The sequence below is a fragment of the Amia ocellicauda genome, chromosome 13 (assembly GCF_036373705.1).
Source record: "Amia ocellicauda isolate fAmiCal2 chromosome 13, fAmiCal2.hap1, whole genome shotgun sequence".
Lineage (NCBI taxonomy): Eukaryota > Metazoa > Chordata > Actinopteri > Amiiformes > Amiidae > Amia > Amia ocellicauda.
In genome coordinates, this window is record NC_089862.1 from 12,457,684 (window position 1) to 12,470,449 (window position 12,766).

The 12,766-nt window shown below is 37.9% G+C and overlaps 1 protein-coding gene across 1 annotated transcript in view; it reads right to left on the reverse strand.

The window, feature by feature from the left end:
- Nucleotides 1-12,766, reverse strand: part of scfd2 (sec1 family domain containing 2) — a 153,712-nt gene that overhangs the window by 139,083 nt on the left and 1,863 nt on the right. The gene's annotated exons all lie outside the window — the stretch shown is intronic.

Below are 12,766 nucleotides of genomic sequence, written 5' to 3' on the forward strand. Positions count from 1 at the left end.
GTTCAGCACATTGCACAGTTTTAAACACATAACTGCACAAACTGTAAGACCTCAAGGCAACCTTTCAGTAGTTATTGGATCTACTACAGAATAATACAATATACATACATTCATCATTATGTTATTACAGCTTCATATTTTAGTACAATTAACTTAAAAAAAATAAAAAAAATCCTGGAACATAAAACCAAAAATAATCATGCAGCTCAAACATTTTTGTGGGAATCTTATAGTGCAGAAAAATAAGCATTCCTTGGAGGAACATACTTTATTTTCTCACAGTGCGCAGTAATTACTGTGGCTTTGTTGATGCTAACCCAAGGTAAAAGCTTATTTAGGGAGCGAGGGAGAAGCTTGTATCCTCTTGTCGTCGTCCACTCCTGGGTCAAGCCGTACTGTGCCAGCTGGCACTCATATTCCCCTCTCCATCCTCTCCCCACGCACTCCCTTCCACTCACCGGAAATGTTTACCCCCTGACTGAAAAGCTCTACTCCCTGCCAAGGGCGGTCTAGACTGAACTCCCTGCAACAGTGCTGTGTGGTTCGGATCCCACTCCCCTGGAGTTACACTCTACATTGCAAATCGACTAGCAATGAAAATAAGATTGTGGTCAGCAGGCAAAAGAGAATTGTGTTACACCAGTCTTCTAAGGTTATGGTAAAGATAAAATGGGGATGTCAATGCATTTACCCCCCAATATACAAAAATCACTATACCACCCATTTGATTACAGTGACAAACAGTACCACACTGGTCACACCATGTGCAAGATACTTCAACATATCCTACATTTTAAATCAATAAACAAATTCTAAACAATAAATAGCACAATGAAAATGATGTTCTGATTAAACTAATAAAAATGATCCTACATTAAAGCAGATAATAAAATATTTTTTTTGAAATTCCAAGACCCTCTTGTATTTGAAAATGTTAGAGTTTTAGATCTCTGTATATTGATCAGTGTGTCCACAAAATTCAATTACCCACTGTTTTGGGCTGGTGACTGCAGAAAAGCTGCATCCATTCATTGAGGTTACAGGAGACGTCACCTCAAATACTGTTCTCCACCATGAAAATGACATCTTTGTGTGAAATAAAAAGTTGATGACGAATTGCCATGTACAATGGACAATTTCAGTAGATGGTCAGTTTGTTGCAAGAAAAAGAAAATGGGAACAAAAGGACTTTCCAGACACACAGCTAAACACAGACACAAACTTGGATCTGGCTCTTGAGCATGTGAAATAAGCCATAGCATTCTACATAGACAGATGCATATATTGATATGGTGCCCTAAATACAACACAGTCCAGGCAGGAATATTTGTCAACTCAACTAAAATTGGGCACAGCCTGTGATTTTAGATCGATGCTATTTATGTAATAATTGCCAACAGTTATACTGTGTGGGCTTTGGCACTTCCACAGTATTACAAATCATATCAGACAACACATATAAAACCCTGAATGAAGCCATGGTCTTGTCCCTGGAGGGAGTGTTTCTGCCAAGGCCACCCCTGAAGTAACTTGTCATGTCATCCATTTTGTTGAGTGGCAGCCGTTTCCCTTCTGTAACCTACCTGCACCATTCATCTTATTCACAAGAAAGCAGACATGCAGTAAAGCCCACACTAACATTCGCTGGTGGATGGTGAATTGTTTTTTTTGGAATTGGAGCAAATTTCTCTTCAATCAAAGTAAAACTGTGAATGGATCTAGACAGAAAAAAGGTTCTATATTAAGTACATGTTTAAACATAGGTCCGCTTCTGGATCTCGCATATGGAAACGTTACGGTGGCTTTCTTTTTCCACAGCTTGTACAGAAATGGAGATTGTTTTGATTCCTAGGAAGAATCTGGCCTCCAGATCTGAATTGGTCCTTGAAAGTGTTTTTTTCACAGTAGGGCACGATCACGAGTCATTTGAGTCCAAAGCATCGCTGCCCATTTCAGGTTCTCATGCACCTTCTGCAATGGCTTCACTATTTATACAACTAGCCAAACCACGTTGACGAAAGAAAAACTCAACCTAAGCACTTTTTTGAAGACTCTGCAGGTTGGATGCGGTCGGAGAAATGTATTGTCTCTGTCCAGTAAGTCTGACTCATGGGCCAGTGTCTGATCAAAGGCTACGTTACAACAGGAACAGCCAGGAAAAACTTTTCACACAGTGAAGGTTGGTGGCCTGCTAACCTCATGCATTCGGCACTGCCCTCACAGCAGTTCTGCCAAAGGTTTGTTGTTGATGGAAATACCTCAAGCAGGCTAGAGGAGCAGACCTTGCTGGTGCTGAACTTTCTACTTTAAGCAGCTGTTGAAATGATCGTGCACTACAAGCCTGCTGAAGGGATGCCCAGCACAAAAAGATAGGCTGCATCAAGGTGGGCTTTCCTGTAGCATGTCCTGCTGGAAGAAACAAATAAAGCATTTGGCGTAACTTCACAGGATACTTCGAATCACTGACAACGCCTGACCATTCATCATGTCCATGGAAGATGGAGACAGGTTTGTGGACAAGGAACTGTCATTGAACTGGCATTCTCTCCATCAGGAATCCACAAACTGAACCATATTTTTTCCCCCCAAGATGTTTGTCTTTGGTAAGGTGAGGAAATCTAACTATCTGACCAGGTTAAATCCTGGTATAATTAAATACAGATGCAAGCATTATGTCATCTCATTACAAATAAAAGCTTGAGTCACAGAATCAAATTAGCACTAGACTTGGGACTTTGGAATTATATTTGAGGTAAAATAGCCTGAAAATAGTGCTGATCAAGGTCTGTGAAACCAGCTGGAAAAGTGTAAAATAAACCAAATACAAATTCTGAGCTGTACAAATGTCCCTTATTTTTTCCCCTTTTGTTTTTATAAAGAAAACTCTTGTAAATATATTCACTGTGGATGCTCTGGTTTATCTCAAGTGGCAAGCTGGAATTCATGGCTATGACTCATCTCATCTGCGCAGAATGTGACAGGGACTGCATGGTTTAAAGATGGCTCCATACGATTTCTAGTCCTCTGCAAAGAGCTTTCAAAGCAGTGATGGGTTCCATCTGTACAGATTCATTAACGTTCCTGCTGGTAGCTCTCAAACCAAAAATAAGATAGGATCTCCCGACATTACAAACTGCACAGCTTCATAGACTTATGTCCAAGTCCAGAACAGAGCCTAACTACAATATAAAAACAGATAGTGGTGAATGCTGGATATGGACTTAAAAGTAAGGGGTGGATCTTATCCATGTAAAAATGTTTTATTTGATAAATCAAAGGCTTTAAAGTCCAGATAAAATAATAAGGTTGAAAAGGACAAAATTTGCCTGCTTCTCAAAAACAGGGCAAGCTATCTTGAGGGTTCCCTTTTCTATATATTTTAATTTTATTCCAGTTTTCTAGTATTTAGTTTATAGTGATAGAGGAATTGGTTTATTTTATTTGGTTTATGGTAACCAAGTAAACTGTGAAAATCAGTAAAAATACTGTATTTGAAAAACGTTATTAAAAATATCCAAGTTTATCCCAGTAAATTAATATGTAAATGAGACTTGCAGTAAAACAACCTCATCTCAAATGTTTACCACCACTCACCACAAACTGATGCACTTATTGAAACATGAATGATGTTTCTGTAAAAGGTTTTTGTACGGTGAAGAAAATGTGTTTTACTAATAAACTCAGGGGAGATTACGGTCATATCACAGTCAGTGTTTTAACTAGAATAATATAAAAAGGTCACATTCTGGTTAAAGTGGCTGCAAAATGTACGCTGCATTTTCAATTGAAGGCCTCTCAAAAAATAAACAATAAAAAAGTGCCCCAGGCGATATCCGCATTTGCATTAAAAAAAGGGATCAGCATATCCTCTCAGGAACAATTCCAAGCATATTAAGAACAAGATGTGAACAGAGAGCGTCTTAATCTCCATCTTCAGCGAAAAGATCTTCTACCCATTTAGAAAACATATCCACGATTACATGTATATATTCATAACCACAAATTGTAGGCATTTGAACACAATCTATTTGCATACACAAGCACACCAAGGGGGAGGGTGTGCAGTTGGTGTGATCTTAGCTCCCTTCCCAGGATTATGAGCTCTTCAAATGTGGCAATTTCTACAATATTGCCGAGCTTTTACTGTAAAACCTGGGGCATACCTATTTAAAAAGACTTGCCCGTGTGGCTAACAACATGTGGCAGATGGGCAAGTCAGGGAAGGAGTGCCTGTGGGGCAACCATGCCTTAGCAAATATGTGAGCTCTCTTATGGAAGGTGCAGTGGCCACCAGCAATTTCCTGGAGCTTTTACAGCGCATCTCAGCTTGTTTTTATCCTGCCTAAGCCATAAGGGTCAAACATCAGTTGCATCAGGATATGATTCGTACTGTGTATATTAGATTGATTCATAATGTGGTCATCTGTAGAGACAATGTATGGTTTGCACAACATTAGAGATTCTCCTTAAAGTAATCTCAATCATATTGTAAAATATTCTAAGGTACAGCATAGGCCTATTTCTCTTCCATCGGAGCCTGCGTCTCCCAACAGCCTGCAGTTTAACCTTATCTAGTACAATCTTGTGTTCACCTTATGACCTCCACATGGGCACAGGAAAGGGGCCAAGGTAAAGCATGGTCTCGTCACGCATGGAGCTCATGGTATAGAGGTGTTCCACTAAGACTGGTTGAGAGAAACACTATGAAGTTTATTGAGATAATAATAATAATTGGCTTATGAGTCTTTTAAACTGTTAGGCAGATTGGTTGAAACCAAGCATAGAAAATGTCATATTACAATATGCAGCATACAGTAGTCTGCACAGTTTGCAAGGTTTCCAGTATGGGGACAATTTTTAAATAATCTTAAGTATGATTTATCACAAGCACAAATTATTTAGGTAAAGTACTTAGTTGTCATCAGCAGCATCATATTTCTTGCACATATGAAATCAATTTTACTTACCAATACTTAGTTTTTGTTTGGAGCTGTAAAAGCAAAGTGCACATCTCGGTCCTCTTTCACATCTAATTTATAAATATCTGAGACCATGTTAATATTATAGTAGTCATTATAGCAGCTCCTTAGACAATATCATTAGTAGTTATTAGGTTAATTATGGCAGTTATTAATCACTTTTTTTAACTCACAAGCATACATTTGTAATAATTTTCATAGTATCATTAGGAACAATACCCAATATAATTCTGAATAGTTTTTTTTGCAGTTCTCGTCTAGTATTTTCCATGTTTGAATGTATCAACGTCAGTGTTACCATCATTAGTAATGCAACCATTACCCTCTCTCTCACACAGTCATCTCAGCTTCTGTGAGGCTGCTGTGAGGCTGGCGAGCAGGGGGAGATGAGGCCGCACACAATGTCACTGCCCCCGCCCCGGCCCCCTACTATTCCTGGGGGGTTCTCGTTTCTTCTATCTGCTGGATGCTGTCTCACTGTGTGAAACTGATTGCTTCCATACAGCTTTGTAACTTTAAACCTACTATGATTGTCTCATTCAATTCTTATTTTTATTTTTTTTACATTAACTTACACCAAGTAAATTCCTTATTTTCCTTCATATTCCCCTTCAATTACCTTCAGAAACCTAATTTCTCAAGTTATATTAATCGACATGTACCATTACAATATGTCACACCATTAATTTAAATGTAATCACTTTAAATTTAGGTTATGTTTGTAGAGACAAAGTCAATATAAATAGACCTCACCATGTAGGTTATATTGCACTTTGTAATCTTGTATTCCTTCCATGATAACTGTATTAGATTAAACATGATGGGTTAGTTTATTTTTTAAATGGCCATAATAACCATACTCAATACATAGGTACTGTGCTATAAAAGCTATCAACACAGAGGAGATATACTTAACCTCAGGCAGTATTTGACCTTGTTTGTCAAAAGTAGGAAATTAACTGAGAAACATAGAATTGCAGGTCAATGTGTGGGATAGGGCAAGCATTCACAAGTGGTCGCTGCCTCAGCACGTCCAAAGTCAGAAGTTAATATAAACTAAACCGGAAACCAATAAGTATACTATTTTCCTTTAATATCATCCAGGAAGCATTTAGTAATCAAGTCCCAGCATCATGTTTGCTTATTTGCACCTGTAGGTCTTCCATGAGGAATTCAAGTCACAAATTAAATTTTACAGAATTATACACAACATATCATGATGCATTAAAGGTATAGCAACTCAAACTTTGCCTTAACACAGATAATAAGATATCCGCTAAGAAGATTACATAAAAAAAAGAAAAAAAATGAATCCTTACTGGATATCACAACATCTATTCCTAACAAATTAGTACTAATGAGCATATCAAAATACATTAATTAAATTTCCTGTATTGACATCCTAATGCTATTCTTATACAGTACATTAGGTAATTGACAGACTTTGTTTTAAGTACTCTATGCCAAAACCAGCTAAACCAAATAAAGTTATGTGGGATTAAAAAAAGATATTATTATTAATAATAATAGTAATATTATTATTATTATTATTACTACTACTACTATTATTATTAATAGGTACTAAAACCATATATATACTCATTAAATAATGGAGTTGCCTTGCCTCCACTATTAATTTTATTCATGAAGATTCACAAGCATTAATTATTTTCAGATATTTTTCATCAGATTCTGAAAAAGCCATAAATCGCAATTATGTCCGTACAGTGTGACTGTATGTCACCCCCTTTTATATTTTCTCATCTGATCTCAAAAACGTCCCATATGATTTCCTAAATGTAGGAATTCCACCAAAAATCTAAAAAGTCTAATGTCTGCCAAAGTCTAATATATGTTAATTATTGATCAGTTGAGCTATTAATTCAGTTAAGCAAACTCTTACCCCTGAGGGCTGAAGGGTATTCCAGTCCTTGTTCCAAAGGAATTCTAAATTACTGAATTTGCCAGAACACCTAGTTAATTGATCAGAAGGGCTGGAGAATACCGGTCATTACATAACATAGGAACAGCACACATGCAGGCTTTCTGTGAATTTATGACAAGGGGGAAAGCTATAATTACAACAGCTGGTCGTCTATTGACATGTCACAATACAATACTCCAACCAACCTCCATTATACTGGCACCCTAACATACATTTATGTTTTGTGTGAGGGCTGACAGTCATGCAATGCAGCCAACAAGACAATTTCACCATTGTATCTGGATGTGTCAATCAGAAGAGTCTGAGGCCAACAGAACATCCAGACCCACACACAGATCACTGGAAGTAACTATGCATTTATTAACCAAACCTTTTTTCATAACTAACCCCAGGCCACAATCTACTCTCTTTTGCATCACCCTTTTCTAAAGCTGGTCAATAAAGTCCCAACCACAGATCCTGGCCCCATTTCTAAGAGTTTCAGTTCATTACAATACCCACCCCCACCACCACTAAACAGATTGTACTTGTTTGCACGCACTGGAGTGTACCCTAGGCCTAAATGGCAAAACTTTCCCAGGTGAGCACTTTACAGACATGGGAATGCCACTGCTCAGGCAAGAAGAGCAGCTCACTGTTTCTCATGTTTGGAACATGATCTTAAAATATATGAGTGCATTGCAAATTTCAGATGCCTTCCTTTAACTGAACTAAATCCATAAATCATCAGTTTATCCCTCCTGCCTATATCACCCTTGCACATTATACACATTCAGTTCAGATCGTTATATCGTTACCGGTTGTTATTTCTAATCTTATACTAATTTGTCATGTTAACTACCTTGTTTAACAACATATTGTTAAATGATATCTCAGAACTGAACACCAGAAGAGTGCAGGTGATGGAAATCAGTAACGCACATGCACTCTGGTGAAGTGCTACACACTCAACTGCTGAATGAAATGTCCACCAGAAATCCTCCCCAGGGCATTCAGTGCAGCAGCTGGGGGGTGTACTCCACTGTACTGTATCAACTGTCAATTTACAGAGGGGTCAGAAATGGAAAAAGGCACTGTGACCAAATAATAAGTTTTAATACCTTAGCAGAGCAAAATGTGTTACATCTCTGGAGTAATGAGCAAAACCAATGAGATCAGGTAACAACTAAAACAATTGACATACATGTGAAACAGATCTAGTTATGCTGTATTGGTTGTCCAAGGTAGACCAATACACAGTGCGTCCAACTTTTTGTTATGTTACAGCCTTACTCCAAAATTGATTAAATTCATTATTTTCCTCAATATTCTAAAAACAAAACCCCATAATGACATCATGAAAGTAGTTTGTTTGAAATCTTGGCAAAATTACTAAAAATAAAAAACAAAAAAAGCACATGTACATAAGTATTCACAGCCTTTGCTCAATACTTTGTTGAAGCACCTTTGGCACCAATTACAGCAGAGTATGATGCTACAAGCTTGGCACACCTATTTTTGGGCAGTTTCTCCCATTCTTCTTTGCAGGTCCTCTCAAGCTCCATCAGGTTGGATGGGGAGCGTCAGTGCACAGCCATTTTCAGATCTCTCCAGAGATGTTCAATCAATGTTGTCCTGTAGCCACTCCTTTGTTATCTTGGCTGTGTGCTTAGGGTCGTTGTCCTGTTGGAAGATGAACCTTCGCCCCAGCCTGAGGTCCAGAGCGCTCTGGAGCAGGTTTTCATCAAGGATGTCTCTATACATTGCTGCATTCATCTTTCCCTCAATCTTGACTAGTCTCCCAGTTCCTGCCGCTGAAAAACATCCCCACAACATGATGCTGCCACCACCATGCTTCACTGTAGAGATGGTATTGGCCAGGTGATGAGCGGTGCCTGGTTTCCTCCAGATATGACACTTGCCATTCAGGCCAAAGAGTTCAATCTTTGTTTCATCAGACCAGAGAATTTTGTTTCTCATGGTCCAAGAGTCCTTCAGGTGCCTTTTGGCAAACTCCAGGCGGGCTGTCATGTGCCTTTTACTGAGGAGTGGCTTCCGTCTGGCAACTCTACCATACAGGCCTGATTGGTGGAGTGCTGCAGAGATGGTTGTTCTTCTGGAAGGTTCTCCTCTCTCCACAGAGACACGCTGGAGCTCTGTCAGAGTGACCATCGGGTTCTTGGTCACCTCCCTGATTGCTCAGTTTGGCCGGGCGGCCAGCTCTAGGAAGAGTCCTGGTGGTTCCAAACTTCTTCCATTTATGGATGATGGAGGCCACTGTGGTCATTGGGACCTTCAATGCTGCAGAAATTTTTCTGCACCCTTCCCCAGATCTGTGCCTCGATACAATCCTGTCTCGGAGGTCTACAGACAATTCCTTGGACTTGATGGCTTGGTTTGTGCTCTGACATGCACTGTTAACTGTGGGACCTTATATAGACAGGAGTGTGCCTTTCCAAATCATGTCCAATCAACTGAATTTACCACAGGTGGACTCCAATCAAGTTGTAGAAACATCTCAAGGATGATCAGTGGAAACAGGATGCACCTGAGCTCAATTTTGAGTGTCATGGCAAAGGCTGTGAAAACTTATGTACATGTGATTTTTTGTTTTTTATTTTTAATAAATTTGCAAAGATTTCAAACAAACTTCTTTCACGTTGTCATTATGGGGTATTGTTTGTAGAATTTTGAGGAAAATAATGAATTTAATCTATTTTGGAATAACGCTATAACAAAATGTGGAAAAAGTGAAGCGCAGTGAATACTTTCCGGATGCACTGTATCCGTCAGTGAGGTTAAACATTTGTCCAATAGACATCCATAAAATAGACCTCAATTAGTAGCTGGGGTGACAAAAAAGATGGTAGGAGACACTGCCCTATCACAGCAACGTTTTTCACTGCAAGTCATTCTACGTTCAACTAAAGTCTTGAAGTACATCAACTCTGTAGGAAGGGGTTTGCAAAGCATTAATGCACTTGATAAAATCAGAAACACTGAATTAGCTAAAAGCAGTAATAAATCGGCAAACGAGAACTGCCTCTTCATTTATGCCATCACTTGTTTATGCTTCACCCTAATGTTACAAACTGTGTAAGTTTCTAAGTATTCTTTGGATTCAGGGAGCATACTGTCAGTGCACATGAACTTGGTGCTACACACACAGCACTTCATTACATTAACAGCTCAGCACAAACCAATTAATAAATAAAGGGCTATCAACTTTAAAATAACAGATACAACACTAGAATGACACGATATTTTCAACAATATTATGAAGAAATGTCAGGAAAGTGCCATTCAAATGAACAATCCAGTGTTTAGAGCAATGGGTTACTGCACAACAGCATGAAAAACTGTTAAAGGCTTCTCATGTCAAAAAAGCAATTTTGAATCATGAACCTTAAATAGATTATTGACAATATGCTTAATAAAAAAAGGTCAAGTGTTATTTTAATGTTTTTTATTTGATAGTAAGGCCTGAACATTACAGGCCGCATCTTTCATTTAACATTAAAGATCATATGACATGGACAAGTTTGTATGTATGTTGAAAATCATTTAGAAAAACTGTTTAAATAAATATATAGGCTATTTAATTTAAATCTGTTAGCAAATGTGGCCCTACTATTCTATCACTGATGTTTTCCAGAGGAGAGATTTGGAAAGGGGTGTGGGGGGGGTATCGTTTTGATTTGCTTTGCTTTTAATTAACAGAATTTCTGCCTAAAACTTTTAAGAAAATTAGTGCTATTTTGTTGTTCTATAGAGCAAGTTGATTAATATTAACTGCCAGTTCCCCTTTTCTTTATTGTTTCTTGCAATTTTCCAATGTGAAAATATACTCTAAACACATTAGCAAATTTATATTATTGACATACCTAATGTTTACATGGTCGTTCTAACTGAAACATTGCATAATGTCTAACTAAATGTTATTTAAGCCATGAAAAAACATGGAAAGTAGTGATGCTGGAAGTAAGTGGTGAATAAAATGACCACACTAGCTGTTTGGATAATTTGCAAAAACTACAACCGATCTTCGTGGGATATTTAAGTTGCAAAATGGGCCAAGGTAAACTAATGGGAGAAAAGCTGAATTAGAATTAATCCTAGCCATAAGCACTAGCACAGATTTACCACTTCAATTTCCTAAAACAATCACAAGTTTAATTAAATTTAAACCAATTTTGAGCGATCGAAGGTCTAATTTCCTGCATTAAGAAAAAGTAACAGATCAAAGAGTATGTCAACAAGTACGGCATGTTGTTAAAATAAAGAGTCTGGGCAAGCCTGCTAAGCAGTGATGGTCTCCTATCCCTTTTCGCCGCAAGCATTTTTAAACAAATAAACATACAGCTTTGTAGAATGTGAGACTCTGGGACAATACAAAAGTAGAAGACGGAGTTTACATAACAACACACCTAAACCACAGGAGAGCTCAGACATAGCCCTTAGAAATACAAAATATTACAGTGTTAAAAGGTCAAGTGAACAAAAAAACATTTTCCCTTTGTTTTGCTTGCATAACTCACAGAAAGAAAAAAAAAAGTTTCCTAATCACTGCAGAACTTTGAGTACTAGGCTATATTCAATAAAGATTTTGGAAGCAGTATTATGCCTTCCTCTGTATCACATTTAATTGGCTGGTTTTACATGCGCTGAAAATCTCCAACTGCACCTCAGGACAAAAGCCGTACCAAATCATACACACAACCCCCCCCCCCCCACCCCCAACACACACACATTAATATTTACATATTGAATTATACATACTAAATAGACTCTTAAAAAGTACAATTAAAAATGTGAGCCCCTCTAGTGGGTTTTATAAATATTTGTCCAATCAGCTAATGCTGGGCCAATGAGTGAGAGTATCTAGAACAAAATCATTATATTATAATATGTGTATGTATGTATGTATGTACAGTACTGTGCAAAATTTTTATGCAGGTGTGAAAAAATGCTGTAAAGTAAGAATGTTTTCAAAAATAGACATGTTAATAGATTATATTCATAATCAGTGAGTGAACAGAAGAAAAATCTACATCAAATCCATATTTGGTGTGACCACCCTTTGCCTTCAAAACAGCATCGATTCTTCTAGGTACACTTGCACACAGTTTTTGAAGGAACTCGGCAGATGATGTTGTCACTTCCAGGACTCCTTGTTCTTCTTCACGCTGAAGATAGTTCTTAATGACTTGCTGTATGTTTGGGGTCGCTGTCATGCTGCAGAATAAATTTGGGGCCAATCAGATGCCTCCCTGATGGTATTGCATGATGGATAAGTATCTGCCTGTACTTCTCAGCATTGAGGAGACCATTCATTCTGACCAAATTCCCAACTCCATTTGCAGAAATGCAGCCCCAAACTTGCAAGGAACCTCCACCATGCTTCACTGTTGCCTGCAGACACTCATTCATGTACCGCTCTCCAGCCCTTCAGCAAACAAACTGCCTTCTGTTACAGCCAAATACTTCACATCTCAAACTGTTTCTGTTTCAGTTAATAATTGTGTTTCAACCGACATATTGAATTGATGATCATTAGCACCTGTTTGATATAATTGTTTAATCATACACCTGACTATATGCCTACAAAATCCCTGACTTGTGCAAATGTACCTAGAAGAATTGATGCTGTTTTGAAGGCAAGGGGTGGTCACACCAAATATGGATTTTATGTAGATTTTTCTTCTATTCACTCACTTTGCATTTAGTTAATTGATAAATATAATCTATTAACATGTCTATTTTTGAAAGCATTCTTACTTCACAGCATTTTTTCACACCTGCCTAAAACTTTTGCACAGTACTGTATGTGCATAGATTTTTAAATCAGCAGCATAATTGTATA